This window comes from Podarcis muralis, chromosome 10 (assembly GCF_964188315.1).
Source record: "Podarcis muralis chromosome 10, rPodMur119.hap1.1, whole genome shotgun sequence".
Lineage (NCBI taxonomy): Eukaryota > Metazoa > Chordata > Lepidosauria > Squamata > Lacertidae > Podarcis > Podarcis muralis.
The window spans coordinates 49,546,632-49,569,583 of record NC_135664.1 but is presented as its reverse complement, the minus strand read 5'-3'; the positions used below and the strand labels follow the sequence as shown (position 1 = coordinate 49,569,583).

At 42.8% G+C, this 22,952-nt stretch overlaps 1 protein-coding gene across 2 annotated transcripts in view; it reads right to left on the bottom strand.

The window, feature by feature from the left end:
• The window catches only part of MYH9 (myosin heavy chain 9), an 82,138-nt gene extending 62,815 nt beyond the window's left edge, over positions 1-19,323 (bottom strand). Inside the window, exon 1 of one of the 2 annotated variants that reach the window (XM_028745969.2) lies at positions 19,304-19,323. The gene's annotated coding sequence lies outside the window, so the exon portion shown is untranslated. Of the gene's footprint in view, positions 1-8,156; positions 8,313-19,303 lie in introns of those variants that run through there. The other variant, XM_028745967.2, reaches the window with a different exon arrangement.
• Positions 19,324-22,952: the final 3,629 nt, after the last annotated feature.

Genomic DNA, 22,952 nt, shown 5'->3' with positions numbered 1-22,952 from the left:
TGATCAGGAATCTATGGCTACACCATTGCCTTTTCATGTTGTAATGATAATCCCTCATTTCCTGCTCCATTATGAGTTTTATAAGGTCTGGCAACTTGGCTAAAGTGGCAGCTAGTTTCATAGGAAAGCCAGCCTCAGGCTCTTGGGACTATAACTATTTTTAATCACTAGTTCTAGATAGCAGCAGCAGCAGCAGCTCTGAACATTCAGTGTCATCAGAGTATCTTAAGCAACTAAAGCGCTCCAAAATGTCAATACAGAATTATAATCATATACAACTTTTTAAAAGCCTTGTGACCACCTACTCAGAAATGTTACCTATCCCTTTGGCACAGCCCTTTGCCATCTGCCAGCACTACTTTCCTGGGATGTTCCCTTATCCAAAAGCAAGTGCTGGTCCAACACAAAGGAGAAATGTTGTGCACAAACACAGACATTCCAGTGACCATTCCTGGCCCAGCCTCCCTTCTTTACTGCATGCCCCTGGACACAAACAAGTGGGCTAAACTGCAGTTGCAAGCTTGTTCTTAAGATAACCTAAAGGCCATAAACAGCTTGGGAGCCTCCAATAAAGAAATGCTTGTAACTGGGACTGCTGAAGACATAGGTGAAAGGTAAAAAGTTAGCTAGTCACTTTTCAGCCATGTTTTGTCAAACGTCTACTTCTAGAGAACAGTTTATGAACAAGGTAGTACAAGATTCCCTAGACCTGCCTTCCTTCCCCAGTCTGGTACCCTCCATATGTTTTGGACTACGGTACATCTCCTATTGTTCCTGATCCTTAGCCATGCTGGTTAGGCCTGATGGAAATTGTAATCCAATGCATTTGGAAGGCACCAACTGGGAAAGAGTACCCCAACTATTTGCCCCTCATTTTGGAAAAACATTGTTGAAGACTCCTGCAAGATGTACATATGGCAAGCAATAGGATGGAGGGGAACTCAAGGACTAAAGGCTCAGTTACAGCCAGGAGAAACAAAAAAGAGCAGTTCAGGGGATGAGAACAGTTTAAGAATAAGATAGAGTAGCTTGGAGGTCTGGGCAAGACTGTAACTGGAAGCTGGAACAGCAGTGCCTAAAAATACCATTTCTAAGAAAAAGTTCTTAGTGGATCTCTCAGCTGTGCTTCCTCATATCAGACAACAAGAAAAGGGGCATTAGGGGCTGTATCCAGTGCTTGAGTAGACACATAGAAATGAATGCCCTTGACTAACTTAGGTCCATTAATTTCACTGGGTGTGCTCTGAACAGAACTTGGTTGGATACAACCCATAATACTATTTGTGTTGTATCGCAACTTGCTCTTCAAACACATGTAGCAGGTTTGTGCAAGCACACTATTAAACAATATGAAATGTGGGAAAACAGCTAGTTAAGAGGAAACAAGAAGAAATTTAATGCAGGCTGGAGCCATGGAAGTACCCAAAGGCTTTACTATATATATTATTCCCAAGGCTTTCATGATGCATGCCCAAGCAGCTTCAGCACTACTGTATAGCACAAAAGTCGTCCCTCTTCATTTCATCTATAGTAACCTGAGGGATAACTAAGATACCTAGTCTGTGCACATTAACATCAAGTCTAGACTTTAAATACCTTGCATAATACTGCACAAAATGAAAAATAAGCCCCATAGTGTAGTCCAGCAATTGCAACTTCACTCTACTTGAAAGGAACTTCATAGCCAACAGTGGTAAGGAGCAGGGCTTACCTGCTAAGCTAATTGGGTTGAAGGCATTTTCTAACTGGTCTGAATAATTTCAAGTGCCACTGTCAAACTGATTGGTGATTATGCAAAATCTACCATGAAAGAAGTAATCTAAAATTAGGTATTGGTACTAATAATGCATTACTTAATGTTTAGCTTCTAGGGATGAGTCTGTAATTGTATGTAACCACAAGCAGTCCATGTACTCTTGCCATCAAGTCTTTAGCTACTTCTTTCCATGTTCTTTTGTCACATATGTCATACGGGGAGAGGTGCTTCAAGTCAAGGTAAGAACAAAGTCATCTTAGATTCACAGTCAACAAGAACTATGCTACTTCAGGCAATCCAGTACTATTACATTTCAGCCTGCATAGATAGGAGCTATTGATAGTGAACACACATCAGATCAGAGAAGACATTTGCCTAAAAGCTGATAGCTGGCAGTAGTTTGCATATAAACATGGCACAACTAGATCTAAGCTACCGAGTCTGTTCATGCCATGAAAAGTCTCCACATGAAAAAAAAAACAGCCCAAATTATGATTTACATCTATGAAAATAGGCACTCTTGTTAAGGTGGATCTATACTATTTTCCATAGCTCTGTTAGCAAGCTGGATGTGTGGAAATTTGATAGCTCAGAGCAGTCTTGTAGGAATAGGGCAACTAAGTATCGGAATTGCTGCTTCATAAGGAAATTGCTTTGTGGGATCTGGCCCAAGTACTAAGCAGCATCCTCCAAAAAGAAGGACTTCTCTTATGGCTTTGGAAAATTTTACAAGTACCCATTGTTGGAGTGCCTGTACCTCCCAGGACTTCTCTGGGAGATTTCACCCTATTATGGCATCGACCTAGACAAGAAATAAATGTAACCCTGTGCATGATATGTAGGAGTAGAAAGTTAAAACCTGCCCCCGCTATGTAGATCATCATTTGTCCAAGTCATCTTTTAGAACGTAAATAATTATAAGTCAGATTTTTATGCGAGTGACATTTTGGGTGCATGCATTGACTAACCATTTTTGCAGAGACCGGTTAGAATAAAGATACTCTGAAATATGGTCCCTTTTATTAATAGTGCCCATTTGCCCCAGGCTGAAGAGAGAAACTTGCATTATCTTCCATGCCTGCCTGTTTCTGGCCTACCTGAACACCTGCCGTGTCCAAACACATGGGGGGGGGGGGAATAGATACAGCTCAAGGTGAATAGTGCAAGCACTCACCAGCTACAAACTGGAGGCTGAGCTATGCCCATTCAGCAGCAGTTTCCAGTTATAGATTTTCTGAAAAGCAGATATAAAATGACCAGGATCCAAACTAGCACAAGTGTAATTTTAAAAGTGAAAAAAATAAAATCTAGCAGATGTGGAAGTTATTCTAGGGTACTCATGCACCCTTCTAGGTCATGGGCGCCATTGTGCGGTACTTCATAAGGTACAAAGGACTGCTGCCAGACCCTCCCTCATGCATGTTCAGAAGCACTTTTCACTCATGCACTCAAAGTGGGTGGGAAGTTGAATCTTGGCCAAAGATTTCTGCCAGAATTCAACAGTTTAAGGTAAAACTTACATAATACCACAAAACAAGCTCTCTCTCTCTCTCAAAGTATGTATGTATATGTATTCCTACCAGCAGCATCTTGACATGGTACAATAATAGCACAAAACATTTAAGATTTGGTCACATGTCAGTAAACCCCCCCCCCACTAAAAACTGGCAATCATCTAGTACATGAGATGTGAAGAGAAGAGACCCAGCATATTTTCTAAGACTCTCCCTCTTTTTAAATTTACATTTCAATATTGTAGATTTAAAAATACATAGGCCAGCATAAAACAAAAAATTAAATGTTACCACGTTAATTGCAAGCTTCCAGGTTAGATGCTTTACATGCTAACTAAATCCATCTTAGAAACTGGAACAGGAATGCTAGAAGCCATGTGGCTCCTGGGACCTAGGCTGTGGGCAACAAAACAAAATGTCTAGGTGCATTGTTTGTTTTTTCCTGCCCTGCTACCAGACCAGGTAGCCACACTGGGGGCGGGGGGGGGGGGAGCTGGCTAGGGAATCAGGGGGTCTGCAGGGTAGTGCAGCAGCAAAAGACGTGTCTTTTGCTTCCACTCTACCCTGCCAAACACCTGATTCACCCCAGTGTGGCAGCATGGAAGCAAAAAAAGTGTGTTTTTTCCTGCTGCACCGTTGGGCAAATCAGGTGTTTGGTGGGAGTGCCCGGCAGACCAGATGACTACAGCCAGGCAGGTGGACATGCTAGGCGCAAAGCATGCCTCCTTGATATCTCCATCCAGTTGCAGGAGGCCAGTTGCCAGTCGCAAAATGCAACTGGCGCCCAGCTAATTTTGAACGCTGAATGGCCGTTATGGCAAATACTCCAGCATCTATTCCATTATTTAATAAATGGCATCCAATTCTTCTCAAAAGTCTACTGTATTACTTCTTCCTTCCCCCAAGTATTTGTAACTCCTAGTAACTCCAAGACTTCCTCTTAAGAGAGCACTTATGGCAGTATTTTGCAATACGAGATTAAAGGCTCCAAGTGTAGCTCTTAACAGAGGAATTTTGGAACCCTTAAGGGAGACATATCCAAAATCAAGATGAGCTCCTTTACAAGGAGGAAGGAGAACAGAATTCAGGTTCTGCATGAAGGGAAATGATCTGAAGCTATCCAGGACAAGACTAGCATGTACCAAAGTTAACTCTCAAAACTACAGTGCGAATGTAATGTGCTACTCTCCCTTCACATCCAGCCCTAAATTCAAGTCAAACTCTCTGGATTAACAGGAGTTCATGGAATACAGGACTTTTAGGTCACATGCTGCCCAAGCACGCCACAGCAGTAAGCATAACGAATTAAATAAGAAGACTGTACTGTGCAAAAAGCCTGTCTCAATTTAGGCTAGAAAAATAAATAGCAGTTAAGTGGGCATGCTTATTCACTCACTGGTCACTTCTGGCTCTCAAATTACAGTAACTCTTATGGAGATCTCCAGTGTTAGTCATACATGGATTAGACCTGTGAAATCAATGGACAAATTACTCGTCTCTCAATTTCAACATGTATATTCTAAGCACAACAAACACTGGATATTACCCTCAGTTTCTAGTTGTCCCCATCCTTGGAAACCTCAAACACACAGATAAGGCTTGCATGGATGACAGCTTCTTTTGCTGTTACATTTCAGACAATTTTACCTTTTATTCCAAGTACTTTCAGACCAAGTTATATCTGACTTGGTATGCTGCCCCTTTAGTCTGAATCCAAATCATTCAAAAGTTAATTTGGGCATGTTTAACTGATCCTGTGTAAATTCTTCTACAAGTCACCCTATCTGCTCTGGACTCTTTGGAGAAGATGGATGGGGAATAAATATCCAGAGTTTCAAAAAGTAGATTGGATTGATCCAAGGTGTAAGAGGTAGCAAATCTGGGGCTGCAGTAAAGGATGAACACTCCCTTGGTCACCTGTGGCGGTTAATCATTACCTACATTTACTGAGGGACCTTCTCCACTGTTGAAGGTCATCATAGCTGTGGGGTGAGGAATCTCTAGCCCTCCAGATGTTGTTGAACTACAGTTCCCATCATCCACAACCACTGGCCATGCTTGCTGGGGCTGATGGGAGTTGGGAATCCAGCAAGAGGGCCACAGGTTCCACACACCCATAATAGCACTGGCCTGCAGAGGACTACAAACATATTTCTCATTGCCCAGTATCAATTGAAAAGAAATACTGTGGGGGATATACCTTAATAACTGGGTGTGTCTATAACACTGTTTTGCATTAGACAAGGCAGCAGGAAGGAGGTTGCACTTGTAACTATTACTGCAACCAGTCAAGAACCACAAGGAGGACTCAGGGTAACATGGGAACATAGGCAGCTACCTTATACAGAGTCAAGAACATTGGTCCATCTAGCTCAGTACTGCCCACACGGACTGGCAGAAACTCTTTCAGACTGGGAACATTTCCAGCCCTGAATCAGAACCTTTTTCTGCAGGCAAGGCAGATGCTCTACCGCTTGAGCCACACACCCTCCTAGTTCTACATCAACACAGGCTTTCTCCTGAGCAATTATTTCCAAAAGCTACATTAATATGCCTAATTTGCCCTCAAAGACTGACAGAAACAAGCCAGCTCACATCAACCACTAACATGATACTTTTTGGCTCAAAATGGCAGGCTAATTGTATTGGCCCTCCAAGACATTCACAGAGATAAGTGACTAGAATTTATCTCAATTATTTCATTTCAGTTGAATACACAAGTATAACGTCATAGCTCTAGACAGCAAGTCCATGAGTCAGAGAGTATTAGCCAGTGCAAAGGTTTGCAGCTTTCACTGGAGTGGCAAAGATAAGAAACTATAGCATTTTTTCACCTGGTGACTAATAATGTATCTTTATACAAGCAGTAACTGATTACGCAGTCATTACTTTGGATTCTGTTGTGTCACACCTATGCTTAAGGCAAGAAACTACATTTTAAAGAAGTTGTAGAAGTGTGTTAATCCGAGGACCAGGGTTCATACATTCTCTTTAGCCACAGCATATTTTTACCTATGCAGTTCAAACTAGAGTTTCATCATGGGTAGAATCATTAGTCACAGATGCACATGTTAGCATTAACAGCCAAGTTTCGTTGCGGCTATTTGCAGGGTAATTATACCGCGAAACAAACAAAACTTGTGTATACGAGAGTCATTTGTTGCCAGTTCAGATGCTACTTTTTGAAAATGCAAGTCACATCTTGCTTGCCAGCAGCACACAAGTCTGACAGATTGGTAAAATCCTGAATGCTTTGGGAAGTCCTTATTTCTCAGGCACGCCTGCAAGTCAGACCTGCATGTTACTTTATGCACTTATCTCTAGTCTAGAGGGATGCTGCTGCTGTCTACAAACAGGCTCTGGAGGGGCTTCTTTTTAAAGCAGATTCCACTCTCCAGGTGTACATTGGTTGGAAGTAACTTAGAGTCACAGATTATACACAGAAAGGAAGTAAAGGCAAGACCAAGAGCAAAATGAAAAAGTAGACACAGCCAGTAAAAAAAAGGTGGGGTCTCTATGGGCATTGGCACTTTCCTTATATCAATTAAGTATTGAAACTAGCAAGTAGTTCTGCTCCACAGAAAAGGGATAGCCAAAACAGGCAGGCAATACAGATCCCCTAGACTCTCTACCACAAATAGAAGTTTGAAAGATAGCAACAATCAAGGGACAAGAGCAAGAGAGAACCCACTTTCTAAAATCCTTGCTTCACAGTTATCGCAATGCTTAGAGTCAACTGGAGTATTTCCCCAAGAGTAACAATTGTCACAGGAGAATATTCTAGAAGTAGCATGCCTCAGAGCATTTTCCCACTTTCCACATTCAACTAATAAACACATGAGCTGGAATCCTGTCCCATTTCTTTTTCCTTTTCACAAGTTGCTCCTTCCAGATACAGACCCTGGGACTGCTGGACTCTTGTTTGAACCACCCTGCCAAAGGGAAATAAACGCCCGTTGTTGCTTAATCAGGGCATTTCACCGCCTTTTATTCAAAGGAAGTTGGCTGAACAGAGAGAAGTTGGTCCCATTTGAGAACGGGGGCAGCTGCAAAATCTACCAGAGAGACTCTCCTCCTGCAAGCTTCGTCTTGCCCCGTCGCTCCCTCCTCCCCCTTTCCTGGCTTGACTCAAGCAGCGCCAACTGAATGAGGAAGTCAAGCTCCGCGGGCGGAAGCCAAGCCCATTGCAATGTCTGCAACAAGGTTGTCAGCCCGTGACTCAGGCGGGAGCCCTGACAGCTGCCAAGCGGTATACTGCCCGTTACTTCCCAGCTTTGTTTTTTTAAAAAAAGGGGGGGAGGGGGGCAGGAAATCCTTATGATTAGAGGGTGCAACCCCAGCTACAAACCGAGGAGAGAGAACGAGCAGGTTTAATCTCTTGCAACAAGAGCAAGATATAGTAACAGGCAGCAGAGGATGAGAGAAGCACGCGATCAGCTGCTTTCTCAGAGAGGCAAGAGGCGGTAGTCTTAAAGCCATTTCCCCTGAAGGGTTGTTGGGGTTAGGGGCGGTGGGGGGGAGGGGAAAGAGGTATTTTGGGGGAGGGAAAGCACAGGTAGCCGGTGCAGCAAGGGAAGGATCCTGTGCGTGGCAATTGCACAGCCTTCCCCCACCTCAGGCGGAAAGGAAGCCAAGAGATGATGGCTGCACCTTCCCCCTCCCCCGCTTCCACCCCCCCCTCCAAAGCCGATGCCCCCACAGTGGGTGGCACTTCCTGGGCTTGCAGCCCGCTTGGCAGAAGAAAGGCATTCTAGAAGTTAAGCCACACCCGCCCGCCCGCCCGCCTCGCGATGAACCTCAACCCGCCGGCGCCAAACTGAAAGCCAAGCGCCATCTCTCGCGTGTTTCCCGTCCCGTCCCGCGCCGTCCCTGAAGCAGGATTTCACCTGAGTCTGGCCAAAGCCCGGGAGGTTGGGGGGTGGGGTGGGCGAACCGCCGCGGCTCCTGCTCCTCGCTGTGGGAAGACTAGACTCGGTACCCGGCACCTTTGGAGAGAGTCGCAGCGCCCCACCCGCCGCGCTGTTCCAGCTTCAACGCCTCACACTCACCGGCAACAGCGAGGTTTCAAGCCGGGAGGGAGCGGCCGCGGCTAAGGACAGCAACACCCACCTGCTGTACTGCTGGCCAATAAAAAGGGCAGCTTGCTCTGACTGAGCTCCAGCTCCCGCCAATGGCGACGCAAGAGGAGGGCGGTGCTGCTAAAGAAGGCGGAGGGCGCTTTTTTTTTTTTTTTAATCTCCTCAACTGACGCCTCAACCCCCGCTTCTCATATTAGCCCGCCTCTCATCCTCCTCGCAGAAATGGGCTCAGCCAATGCGCCCTCATTCAGAGAGGAGCGTAGACTGACACGTCGGGCGGCCAATAGGTGCACGGAGAAAGGGTAGGGCCCTTTGTGGGCCTATCTTGAACGTTTCCCTGGCTGTTCTGAGGCGTGGCAGCAAGGAGTGGAGTGGCGGCGGGGAAGAAATCCCTACCATCCATTTTCAGCCCCATTAACCTACCCTGAGTAGGAACAAAACAGTGGGCACTCGCCTGTTCTCCTGTGCATGCTCAAGCAGAAGTAAACCTACTGTATTGAATAGGGCTCTCTCCAAGACTGGCCCTTAAACATCTAAAAGCAAATACTCAGGTCTTCTATTTCCATTTAGCAATAGCGATATTTTTCAAAATTAAAATCGTTCGACGCTTATTAATTGAAGTTTAACACGTCACATATAACAAAGACTCTTGCAGTACTGATAAAAGACTGGGGAAGTGCCCTTAAATAGGCAAGCTGGCTTTCTCTTCACCACTGGATCCTGCACAAACTTGCTCCCTTCAGAGCTCTTCTGCAGCCTTGCCCTCCCACTTCTCTCTCCACTTCTATTTTCCAAGGCATCCCTTCCTGTGACCTCTTGTCCACCACTTAGCTGTCCAAAGGTTTCCTGCATCCTGAAACAACTCTGCTCTTCCTGTCTTCCTGCCCATTATGCCTGGAACTGCGTCCAGAAGGCCTTTGCAACCTCCTCCCTTCCTTAACGTCCCTCCTCAAAATTCATTTATTTTGTAGAAGACTTTTGGAACAACCAAAGTTCATGGAGTTGCAATAATTGCACATTCTCCCATTTACCCCTACCTCCATTCCCATTCCCTCTTCTATGTTTTAGACCGCAAGCTTTTTGGAGCAGGGACTTGTGAAACCTGTTCTTTGTGAAGCTCTGTATACATACATGCCACTGTCACCCTCATCAAGCTTAAAAAAAGGTAAGAATCACTTTGTTATATTAGATCAAGATCTATTTAAGCTGCAGCAGTCCTGTGCATACCTAAGCCTTGTTGGACATAGTGGGACTTTCTTCTGAGTAAACATGCACAGGCTTGCCTTGTTAGTCCAACATTGTGTTTTCAGTGACGGCCAAGCAGATTCCCCTGGAACGTTCACAACAGGACATGATGAAGATAGCCAAGCCATTATTGTTATCAGTATGTGGAAACCAGAGGTATTCTACCTCTAAACACAAAAGTCTCATTTATATCTGTCATTCCTAACATTAATGCACTTGTCTTTCCTCCACTAGTCTTTTTAAAAATCTTTTATATATATTTTTAATAAAATATTTATACTTTTTTAATGTTCAGAGATAGCATACTCCCACTTACCAAGAACTAAGGATAATCAATAAGGTTTGGCTAGCTTCATTGACTTTTAAATTCTAGAAATCAGGTGAACCAAATACATCAAGATGAGGAACCTCATCCCTGACATTTTGACGATTTCTGTCCTGACACTGCTTCCGGATGCAGTATTCCATGCATGTCCGGGAAATTCCAGACGTATGGCAACCCTAGCTTCACTGCATGAATTACCCAACCTTTTACCAGACTACACCAGTGTTGGACTTGCCAAATTTAATTGTGAAAAACCAGGGTTTGATTGCTTTTTTAAAGGCAGCAATATTACACCCACTGATCTTCAAGGAAGTCCCACTGAGCGCAATGGGATTCCACTGTTATATGTAGTGCTTTAAGGAGTTCTGATGTCCGATATCTCATTAACATATATGGCAGCTGAGAAACCACTTTCATTATCTAGCCACTCTACTCAGGAGTCTGATTCTCAAGTTGGATGGTCAGATGCAAAAGAGGGCAGGGCTCCTGTAACTTTAAAAGTTATGTAGAAAGCAGGGAATATCAGTAGGTGTAGGCGTGGTCATCCAAGCTACAGCTGCAGAATATTGCCACCTCCACACAACTGTGGCAAATGTGCAGGAATCCTGTTCGATCTCCTGCTAAATAAAAGTTGGACCTACTGTATCATGGTATGAAGCTAACATACACACCAAGAACCATTATTTTGAAGCTGGTCAAGCAAATTGATGGGAAGTTTGCATCACCAATGTTAATCACAATAGTCAATGTCAAATCTTTAGTGAAAGAAAATTAGCAGTGAAATTCTGTGGATATTTATTCAGAAGTAAGTTCTAGTTTTCTATGTTTGTAATGCTAAAAAAAAAAGCAACATCAGATTATAACTGAAGTTTATAAAGCACTGGAGGGGCTCTAATAAAATAAAAGATGTTCATTCCAAAATTCAGACACTCTTGTAACTAAACACTTTCCTGGTACCATGTATGATAAGGTGTTCTGTAGTGGGATTCATGGGCTGGCAGAGAATAAATTATTATACAGGTAACTTATTTTCTTTGTGCTCAACACAGAAGGCATGGGATACGATACCAGAGGAAGGAAGCCGCCTTCTTGCCTAGCATTGAAATTCATGAGGCTGCTGGAAGAGGGACTGTTATCCATTCTGTCAGCCCATAGCAAGCCAGAGCAAGATGCTCTGAACACATAAATACCAATCCTGGTGTGACTGCACTAGCTACCAATTTATTTATTGCTGTAAGCTGCTTTGAGTTACTTTTGTTAAGAAAAACACCTAAGTATTATAAATAATAACAATTTCAAGCAAACAAGCCACCTGTCTGTCAATCATAGGCTAGTAACTTTTGAGGGCTCATTTACAAGGCTGACTTAAACATTTTCAGGTATTATTGATTTCAGTGGAGAAGATGTAAGTATGGGCTTCTGACACTGTCATCGATGTGAATTTAAAATCCTAGCTTTAGCTGGGCCATTCCCAAGGCTTTTTGTACGCTAGAGAATGTATATTTGTAGGTATAAATGATGTGAGAAAAGACATTAATTAGGTCAAGGATCCTAAAAAGACCAATAAGAAACTTCAAGAATCAGAATAGCTGAAGGTGTACTTGGAGAAACAGAGTATCCTAGAGAAATTAACCTGAAGACTCTTGAAAGAAAGTTTATTTGGTTAAGAAAGGGATGAAGGGTGGAGAAGGTGATGCTACTAAAGTTGTTGAAAGATGTGTGCCACTGAACATCATTGTATCAAGGATTAAAAGATAAAATACTATGGTTAAGCATTAGTGAGAACAGTGTAAGGAGAAGAAATTGCAGGGCTGGAAATAGCTACTTGGAGAGCAAGTGTGGAGCCATGGTTAGAGTGTTGGAGAAACATTGTAGGAGATAAGGGTTCAAATTCCCATGTGGCCATAAAGCTCACTGAGTGATTTCGGCCGCATACACGCCAGACATTCAAGCATGCACACACACAAAAACTCATGGGAACTGTAGTTTGTTGTGAGTGCTAGAAACTAGCTCTGAGGGGGAAACTCCAGTTCCCAGAATTCTCTTTGGGGGGTGGGCAGGCAGAGAAATGTGTTTTAAAATTTTGTTAAATACATGGCACGTACTGTCTCTCAGCCTAACCTACATCACAGGGTTGTTGTGAGTATAAAAGGAACTTGGGAAAACCATGTACACTGCCTTTACTTCTTTGGAGTAAAAGGCAGGCTCTAAATGCAATTAATAAATATATCAATAAATAAATGAAGAAGCATGACAGAGAAAAATAAATAGGAGCCAAGAACGAAGGAGTGTAGTAAACCTTGTCATTGAAGGACCCCGATGCCCTTTTATAGGGCACTAACATAGTCACAGTCTATGACATCAGAAGCCCAATTGGGTTATGAGGGCTACTGGTGTGGCAGAAGTCTTTCTTTTAAAAAGGAAGCAAGGAGAAGGTTTGAACTTGACAACAAAAGGCAGAATGGTAAAATTAATTTAAAGTTTGCAACTGGAAAAGGAACAAAAATAGATAATGGAGTTAACAATGGAAGTATTTATTAATTATTTCTGAAAAGTTAAAGCCCAAGGAAATAAATTAACCCCCAAATACAGTACTGTAATGCAATGGAAGAATTTTGAGTCTTCTGCTTCTTTGACTTGCACACGTTGAGCGGCATGTTTTTTTCTTTTGCAAGGTGTGGGCTATCATAAATATGCTTTATTTTAGTAAAGAAAATTAAGGCAAAGGAGAGGAGTGACCAATGAGCAAAGACAATGAAAAGAGTGAAGGAGGGAGCATGTTGCTAAATATTAACCACAGTGACTTTATTTTTTGTTTTAAAAAAAATGACGAAAAACCACAGGAGCAGAACAGCTTGCAAAAGTTACAACATTGTATTGGTAAAGGGTTCTCTACTGAAATGGATTGGCTAAGTAGATGGAATTTGCAATGAAGGGTATTGCTAAAAGTTCAGATTCAGTGTCATATAAGCAGGTCCGTGAAGCTGAAGCAAAAAAGCAGTGGTTGAAAGTCCATGTGAAAACAGCTGTATCGACAGAAGGCTTTGAGGTGGCTTCTGGGATGATAACGCTACAAATAATGCACTCCTGTGTTTACTGCTTCCCATCCAACATAGTACTCCAATGAGACATCTACTCACCTTACAGTTTATACTTACAATGACCTTTCACACTCACTTTGTTCCAGTCACATGGCCTGAAAACTCCTTAGGAGCAAACATTGCACAACAAATTATTTCAGTTGAAAGAGAGGTTGCCTTTAACCCATCTACTTGTCACACTCCTGGCATATGTATCAGCAGACAATGCTTTTTTACAGAGTTGATCTTAGGTGGCTATCTGGAGCAGCACTTTGTAGGAGGCAGCCTGCCTGCTGCAGCAGTGACTGCTGCCCTATACAAGGCTGCAGAGATGTTATCTAAGCCTAGGACAAATCATAGTTTTGGGAACATGAGGATGAACGAGGCTCTGCTGAGGTGCAGCTATTCATGTATTGTCCTTCTGCACCTGCTCCTAGTAGATAGCATAGCTTATCTAAGTACATGGAATATCAGCAATGTTTAAGTTCATGAATACCCCTCAATGATGATTCACTAGATAGGCAAAGCTTGCAGTGGGTACTGACAGCGCCTGATTTAGGGTGGTACAGGTGATTCCTCAGCACAGGACACTGAGCTGAAGGCACGCAATATAATAAGGAATCATTGGGGGAGTATCAAATGTTGTCCTTGCTCAGGGCACCATATTACTCAAGTCTGCCCCTGGTACTGGGACTCTGAATTGTTCCTGGTTCCAATTTGCAGTCCTCAAGCAAGGAAGCACAGCAGCTTAGGAATTCTGGGAATAGGTTTTCTGTTAGCTGCTGTCCTGAAGGTCAAAGGGGAACATTAGACAAGTGCAATCTTCTTTGTCCACTAACCTTAGGCAATATGCACCAAAACATGTGGGACCCTTAGCTTTGTTGGGCCTCAGGGGAGTCTCCCCCCCCCCCGCCCTTGCCTCTCCCCCTCTCTGCACCGCTGGCTGTGCATACGTTTCTGCTGCTGGGGAAAAGCTAGGGATAAAAGGAGGGGCAGAAGTTGTGATGCAAGGAGGAATCAGAATGAGCATGAGACCCTGGTAGCTGCAGGAATTGAAAGGTTCTAGTAGATCTGGCATTGACTTGAGAGAGCCATAGCAGGTCAGCAAGATTCAACTGCTGGCACTCACTGAGAGATGAGGGGGTGGTCTACAAGCCTGCAATATAAAGGAAGTCACTGTCTGACAATCTGTGGGTACAAAGGAGGCTCTGCCAAATCCCAACTACTGATCTAGAAAAAGGAAAGCTAGCAGTCTTATGTGTGTTGGGTTCCATTGGTGAGGGTAAGGTACTTAAATAGCAGCATATAAATACTTGCAATAAATAAATAAACATGCCACTCTTTTCTGACTTTCATTTGTCCCAAGACTGCAGAAGCAATAGGAAAGGGTGCTCTAGCCCCATCCATCAGCCAAAGGAGAAAAGAGCTGCCAGCCACTATGCAAGCAAGGACACCAGCGGAGCAAGGGAAGAGCAGCCTGGCAACAACTGGATATAAATGCCCACTTATAGCTCACCACTTTATTCTGACCTTGAAATATGAACTCCCTCCTCTACCTCCCCCCCCTTCCACTTCTCTTCCCTTGACTTAGTTTGTAAACGTGATGACAGGGACTGCCTCTCATTTTTTTAAAGCTGCTTCGGAAGGTAACATTTTGCCTGAAATGTGGGATAAAATCTAAATAGACAAATAAACAATAGAATGAAATTAATGCTGTGGGGAAATTATACTAACAAAATGGATCCCACCTAAGCCTTAAGCATTTCTGGGGCAACTGCAGTTGGTGGCAGGAAGGTCTCTATAGCTATTACTGCATCCACTGGGTTATTGTAGGGTGTGGTTGCTAAATGACAAACACAGGTTCCAAGACCATCACATTCCACATTTAACACATTGACAGATAACAATTCAAAGCACTTTCGCCATCTGATGAGCTACTCAATAGATTCTGAACATGAGGATTACCATAGTAACTAGCTCAGGCTCAGTTGGGGGGGGGGGCTGAATGCTTGTGGTTTACCTCAGCTTATACTCACACTTCCTTTTCCTCTGAGCCTTGCCCTGTTGCGCTGACATTTTTTGAGCTGGTTTCAACATTACTGTCAAAGCTAGCAATAATTGAGATAGCTCACCATGCTTTCTACCAAAGTCATCGCTACTAATTAATTAGTAGAAATAGTAGCCTTTGCTACTCTGTTTTTGCCAGGTACAAACCAGCTGTCCATATATAAACAGCTGTGCTCATGGCACATGTCCTTACCTTAAGAGTGAATTACTAAATCTACCATAAATGTAACTACAAACAAAGTCAGATCAGCTGATGGATGACAGCCATTTGTGTCCTGTTTTGGGCGGGGAAGCAGATCCAAGGTGAAATTATCTGCTCTGCAAAGGCATTTCTCGCTTCAACTGTTCTCTGTTTATAACACACCGTAGACTGGATTGTGTGAGCTGGCATTGGAGGCGGGGAGCAGGAAATCCTTTTGTTTCTTAAGAAACGTATACACCAACATTTCGCCAAAAGGCCACAGGACAGCTTGCAACATAATAAAACAACATCATAACACAAGAACTTAAAAACGGCAGTCTCAATACAATTTATAATAAAAGCAGCAGTGTCAAACTATTCATAAATCGCTCCAGTCACAGTTCCCCTCATCCAAAATCCTGTTGGAAGAGGCGAGTCTTCATCTGTTTCCTAAAAGAAAACAAAGATGTTGCTAGGCACATCTCGATGGGGAGTGTTCCACAGCCACTCCTCACTTGTCATCTTCCATAGTTTGAGGCAGTATACTTATGAATTCTGGTTGCTGGGAAGCGAAGAAGGAGAGAGTGCTCTTGTGCTCAGGTTCTGCTTTCTGGGCTTCCCATGGACATCTGTCTGGTTGGCCACTGATAACAGGATGCTGGACTTGGTAGGCCTTTGGTCTGATTCAGCAGACATTCCTTGCGTTTTTAAAATATTTGGAGCTGCCACCAAATAAACTCTTGCATGTGGCCTCCAGAAGGTTGCCCATGAGGAAATGCAGCTCTTTGGCTACGTATTTGTTCTGAAACCAGGAATTCACAGAAATGCCTACAGTGCACAGCATTGAACTCAGTAAGATTTACTTCTGAAAGAACATGCGCCGTATTGAGATGCACAGATGCAAATTGTTTTATAACCTTTTGTCCTGGTAAGAACCCTTCAAAGTAGGTCACTATTGTTCTCGCTTCACCTAGGAGAAGCTGCAGTTGAGAGAAGATTACTCATCCAAGGCCACACAGCAAATGCATTGCAGGTGGAATCCAGTCTCCTGGATTCACACTGGATCATTGGCCATTGGACCACAAAAGGTTCAGACAGCCAGTTAACAGATCCAAATAATGTTTTAATGTCCGTCCGCTAATCAGAGTTCATGACTGAGAAACAGGTTGCCCAAATCTAGCCAGTAAGAGCTGCAAGTAAACTCTGCCCAGTTGTTTCCCTTCTTCCCTTCTTCTGTGTCACAGTGCTCAAAGAAGGAGAGTAGTGAGATTTCCAGTGAAAGAGAAGAGTGGGGAGGGGAGGCAGTTGTTTAGCACAACCACTCCCTTCTCCTGGGTTGACATCAACCATCTGGACCTTTGTTTCCCTCCATTTTCATTGTGTGATGTTTACCTTGGGCCTAGCCTGACATAATAATTATAGCCAAATATTTGCTTAAATTCGGATTGTGGCTTTCATTCCATTCTCCTCTGGCTGAAGACAAAAGAAATATGTATTTGGAAATGTTCCAGCATGTCCCAGAGATGCCAGGACTATGGAATTTGCCAAAGCCTGATAGAAGCATCCAGAACCTTACAGAGGCTTTGATGCATGAGCCATCAAAGCCTATGATTCAAAACCAAGAAGCAATGAAGATGACGTCAAAGAGTTATTCTTCCTGACTTTAGATACAGAACCAGTGGTGGGGATACCTGTTTAGCGCAAAGTTCAGAAGCATCTACAGGAACAAATATCTAATAATTTCATTCCTTGAATCAAAGCCTTTCCCAACATTTTTGGGCACAGTGTCAGCTTTACCCATGGCAGCACTTCTGGATGATCTTGCACAATTTTCTTTAGCATTTACTATATGGTAAATTACTACTATGGTCAGGGAAGTATGCACAATACTGGTGCAGCACTGGAAAACAGATAAGCATCCAACTTGCAGCTGTTTGATACCTGAGAGTATGGGACTGAAAAACCGTGGAAATACCAACATAAAATTCAGCTTTGTAAACGTATGGCTAAACTTTTTCACATTAGGTGGTATCTTTCTGTTTCTCATACTGACATTGATTTTCATATTATACGACTTCCTGTAAAATAGGCTTTTCGATGGTCCACCTAATTACCGTACCTTCTGATATTTAGCCTTTAATGTACGATTAATATGTTCATGATTAATATAGAAGGGTTCTGTATTTTGGAATCAATTTTATACTTAGGAAATGTAATTGTTACTGACAGTGCAATAAAAAGTTTTAAAAATAAACCCACAGTAATGAGTAATGATGATGATGATGATGATGTTGATGATGATGATTTTATTATTTATACCCTGCCCATCTGGCTGGGTTTCCCCAGCCACTCTGGGTGGCTTACAGCATATATAAAAACATAATATAACATCAAACATTAAAAACTTGTGAGTCCTCATTCTATCTGTGGCATGACCACTCACTCTCAAATTTTACAGAGCTTTCTGTGCAAGAACCCAGGCTCTCTACTTTGACTTCCTGACAGCCATTTTGCAACTGACTGCTCAATCTATACAGTTTCTGCCAGGTTAGTAATGCTTCTGGGAGGGTGGTAGGACTCTGATTTCCTGAGCCTGTCTCAACTGCTCCTGTCTCCGCTCCACACTTCAAGTGGCCTGGAGGGTGAGAATAATATGGCTGGCTTTGAGAACTCGGAATTGCTGAATACGGAACCCTCAGTTGCAAGACTCTTTGCGTGCCTGAGGATATCTTGGATATGTACTCCAACCACATCTGCTAAATATGATGTGAATACACATTTAAGAGCATATTACCGGTAATACTACAGCTGTATGTGGGTTTTGCCCCACTTTTTAACTGTCATGGCTTCTCCCATATAATTCTGGGAATTGTAGTTTGGCAAGAGTGCAGAACATTCTCAGTTACATATCCCTACATTCCCACACCAAACTAGAGCTTCCAGGAGGGAATGACTAGTGTACCCGTTTTAGTCTGTAGTGCAGCTATGGCCTTGCTCTTGGTTCCCAATACTGTAAGCTGCTTTTGTGCAACGTCCCTTGCAAGCTTTGTTCATAGTACCACCCATTTAAGGTGTAGTGGTTAGAGCCTTGGACTAGGCACTGAGAGGCTGGTGTTCAAATCCTCACTGGGTGACCTCAGGCCAGTCACTGCCTCTCAGCCTAACCTATTTTGCAGGGTTGTTGAAAAAGTTGGGTTATAAATGCAATAATTAAATAAAATCTGTCAAAACTCCATTGTTAGTTTAAATAGATGCTGTGCTTTTTTTCTTTAAAAAAATTGTTTAGGGGTAATAGGGGTACAGTACTCTCATTTTCCTACTCATATTGAAATACTGTCCCTAAACAAGGCCAAAATTAGATTCACAAAATGTTTAGGGGTATGTGTACCCCTGGTCTCCCCAGAAAAAAAGCACTGAATAGACGTCCTAATTTCACTCTATCTAGTCAGAAATTCTAAGCTCTTTTAAATTCAAGGGGTGATTATCAAAGCAATTAACAGATGTTGGGGTACTTTGAAATACACATAGTTTACTGAAAAACATAAAGCAAATAAACAGACTAGCCTCAGAAGATAATCCCAAACTTCTTATACTATCATTTAAACAAAAAACACCCAGATATAATTCATACAAAAATATATCCAAGTTACAGACTGCTGGTATTAGTAAAGCAATTAAAGTGAAATGAGAAATAACCTTTCTTATTGCTCCGCCAGACTGAAGCAGGAAGTAAAACTAACCAGTGAGTAATAATGAAATTTCAGTACCTCTAGACGAGACAAAGTAAAACCATCATTGCTCTCTGCACCAAATGATTCCTTACCTGAAAGCACAAAACCTATAAGGACACCAGAATTTAACCATCATTTTGTTGCCTCCCATGAATTGAAAATAAATCCTAAATCTGCCAGTAAGAATTCTCTGCTCTGAGCAGCACCCCACTTCTGTTCTGAATCACTGAAATACCTAGGCTAGCATTTACTAAGATTACCTACCCACGCTCAAAAAACAGTCTGAGGTATAAAAGGGTTTTTGCAAGGTGCAATTGATTACTCACCAGGTGATAAAACTCCTACAGCCTAAGCACACTGTGTTGTGTTGCTATGCCAGCCTCCTCCCAAGCAAAGTGAAGAGTGCAGAAATCCTGATGGAGACTATTTTCATAAGGTGTGGGGTGGGGAGAGGAGAGGCACTGTTGTCGTACCATGTGAAGCAGAAGAAGACTAGCTCCAGGCAACAGACGACTGTTTCAGTTATTACTTGAACAGGAGGAACAGCACTGATAGAAATGACTCAGTTACCAACCTAGAGCTATTTGTCATAACTAGCGGACTTATGTCCTACTTTACAGAGGATGGTCCTCTCTTTGAAGGGCTGTCAGAGGGCAGTCCTCTATTTGAAAGGCTGTCCAGTCTACATCTGATTTTACAATAAAGAGCCCTCAGACTGGGGAGCAGGGGCCTTAGCATTTGCCCTTGGACAACAGTGAGAACTTGGATAGCAGGATTGAGCAGATGTGTTTCTATTTAAATGATTATTTTCTAATTTTGCATCTTCTACATATAAATTAGAATATGTAAATTATATACAAATCATCTATCACCTTCCCTTTTTGGTGATGAATTTCTTCTTTTTGGGTGATGCACTGTGGCCACCCCTGTCTTAAAAAAGAAGATGCCAAATGTAGAGCTGCTCTTTAAACCTCATGGTTTTCAGTCTGTGATTGTGGCCTCCTTGAAAAATCCAGAATAGCGGGTGTGCACTTCTGTTTGTGACATCAGTTTACCTTATTGCACAAACATACTAGCTCTTTTGCTGCCCTTTTATCTCATACTATGGGCCCTGGGCCTCATCAGTTAGTTCTGGAACCACATGGTAGTAGGAGGTAAAACATGGCGGGTTTTTTTACTACATTCTGCCATTTTACTGTATATAGCTGTATGAATCAAGGCCACTCTGCTATTAGCTTACCAATATTGCTGCTTTCATCCCTGCTGTAGACCAGAGCTTTCCAAACTGTGTGTCACAACATGTTAGTATGTTGGCTGCAGTGTGTAGGTGTGTCACACAAACGCTCCCCGCACTCCTCCCAGGGCTGGAAAGGGGTTAGTTTAACCTCCAGTTTGCTAATAAAACTGAATTACTGTGTCGCGAAATGATGCATGTCTAAAAAGTGTGTCACCAGCACGAAAACTTTGGAAAGCTTTGCTGTAAATTGTTGTAAATTGCCAGGGCCAGTCCAAAGCATTTGGTTATCTAAGGCAGAATAGCAAATAGCACATACCCCTTCCTTCTCCAAAGTCAAGGTTCATAATGCAGTAAGCCAGCTAAGTTATTTTGGGGCCTAAGGCCAACAAAAGGAATCCCCAAAGCAACTTGCCCTTCCCTAGCAGTAAAAACTACAATAACAATAAAATAACTATTTGCTGCCCTATAATGATACCTCAAACCTGAAGTCTAACGGTAGGGCCAGCCCTGGTAAGTCATTTGGGTTGCTAGTTTGTACAGTGGTGCCCCGCAAGACGAATGCCTCGCAAGACGAAAAACCCGCTAGACGAAAGGGTTTTCCATTTTTCGATGCGCTTCGCAAGACGATTTTCCCTATGGGCTTGCTTCGCAAGACGGAAACGTCTTGCGAGTCTTGTGATTTTTTTCGCTTCCCCCCCTTTTTTCTAAGCTGCTAAGCGCCTTTTAGCCGCTAAGCCGCTAAGCCTTTAATAGCCGCTAAGCCGCTAATAGCCTTTTAGCTGCTAAGCCGCTAAGCCTTTAATAGCCGCTAAGCCTTTAATAGCCGCTAAACTGCTAATAGGGTTGCTTCGCAAGACAAAAAAACCGCTAGACGAAGAGACTCGCGGAACGGATTATTTTCGTCTTGCGAGGCACCACTGCATATCAGAAATATATGCAGGAAACTTCAGATCTGAAACGACATTTCCCTCAATTACTATGAATATATGTGATGAAGAAGAAGAAGAGGAGGAGTTTGGATTTGATATCCTGCTTTATCACTACCCGAAGGTGTCTCAAAGTGGCTAATATTCTCCTTTCCCTTCCTCCTCCACAACAAACACTGTGAGGTGAGTGAGGCTGAGAGACATCAAAGAAGTGTGACTAGCCCAAGGTCACCCAGCAGCTGCATGTGGAGGAGCAGAGACGTGAACCCGGTTCCCCAGATTACGAGTCTACCGCTCTTAACCACTACACCACACTGGCTCTGACATGTGATGCGATGTGTCATGAGGATCCCCTGCTCTGTCATGCGTCATCTCAAAAGTTGTATTTGCACGTTACATGTACCAAAAACAAATATAACAAGTTTGGCTTCCTCCTCTACCAGGCCTCCTGTTTCCTATTCTTTCCACTACCTGAAGAGGACAGGGAAATTCAGCCTGAAGTATGGCAGGGACATTGGAACAGACCTGGATCCTGAACACTGCAGCTTTCAAATAAACAAGATCCTTATTCAGTTCTGGAGCCTGCAAAGTTCAGCTGGCAGATGAGTGTGATGCTAGCAGGTGGAATACTTGCCACTGAAATGTTCAGACATTGCAGTCTTTATGCACTCTTAGTTAGGAATATGTACAATTTATGTAAGTGCTGGAGATGGGGGTGGCATCACACAAAAGGTTGGGGGCAGAATTGTGCCTGCACAAAAAGGATGAATTACTCCTACAGGATCCCATGTCAGTGGCCTTGTACCATCCACATCATTAGTACAGCTGTTCAGCATAAGGGCTACTAAGGTCCAGTCCCAGCACCAGTGAAAGAAGACAAGTTGAGCTAGTACCAGTGACAGAACCTTCCCTTTGAACTGATAAGCTACTGGTTCAACACAGATATGGAACAATTTAATGTACAGAAGGAGTTTTCAAATTTTGGTTTGTAGCCTACCTTGGCTTCATCTGCAGTAGTAGCTTGGTGGATCACAAGTTTCATAGGCCTCTAGCTCTCCAAGTTTCACATGGTATAAGAAGGCACCAGTTGTTACTTGGGGTAATTAAGAAAGTCATTTCTAGTGTGCTGAATGCAAAAGGGGCTCCCTCGGGTCTTGTGCAGCAGAACCTTTAACAAAGGCTTCTTTTTGGATTGCTAATTAGGCAGTGGAGTTAAACTGGTGGTAAAACCAAAATAAATAAACCCTAAAGAATTCCAATTAAGCAGTGTGGCTAGAATCCTTTCTCATATTAACGATTCTTGCTCTCTTGATTATTTGACAGTTCTCCTGTTGTCATGGAAGTCTTGCTGAGCAGAACAATTTCTACTTCTCTAATGTGAAAAAGTACCTTTTTAAAACCTTTTCATAAGACATATGGATATGCCTCTTCTGTTCTTTAACTCCCCCACCCCATTTAAACGGCTTTTTTTTTTTTTTTTTTTTTTTACAAAGTGGTTAGTCATGCTGCAAGGGGTACCTGTCTTCTTAATTTATATATAGCCAAAGTTTGTTTTTCACCCTCTTAGAATCACCCTGCATTTGAAAATATACATCTTATAAATTAACATATGTACAAAATATATGTAAATTTGTGGTCATCATGGGCCTGTGCCTGACATCCCTTAAGTATTTCGCAATGCCCCCTGACTGCTGGAGAATTATCAGCTGATTTATTTATTTTTACTTTTGGAGACCCTTTGGGAAATGCTCAGCTTGCTGTTCACAGGAGTTGGGGGGGAAACTGAACACCAATCATTACTTCTTCCTTTCC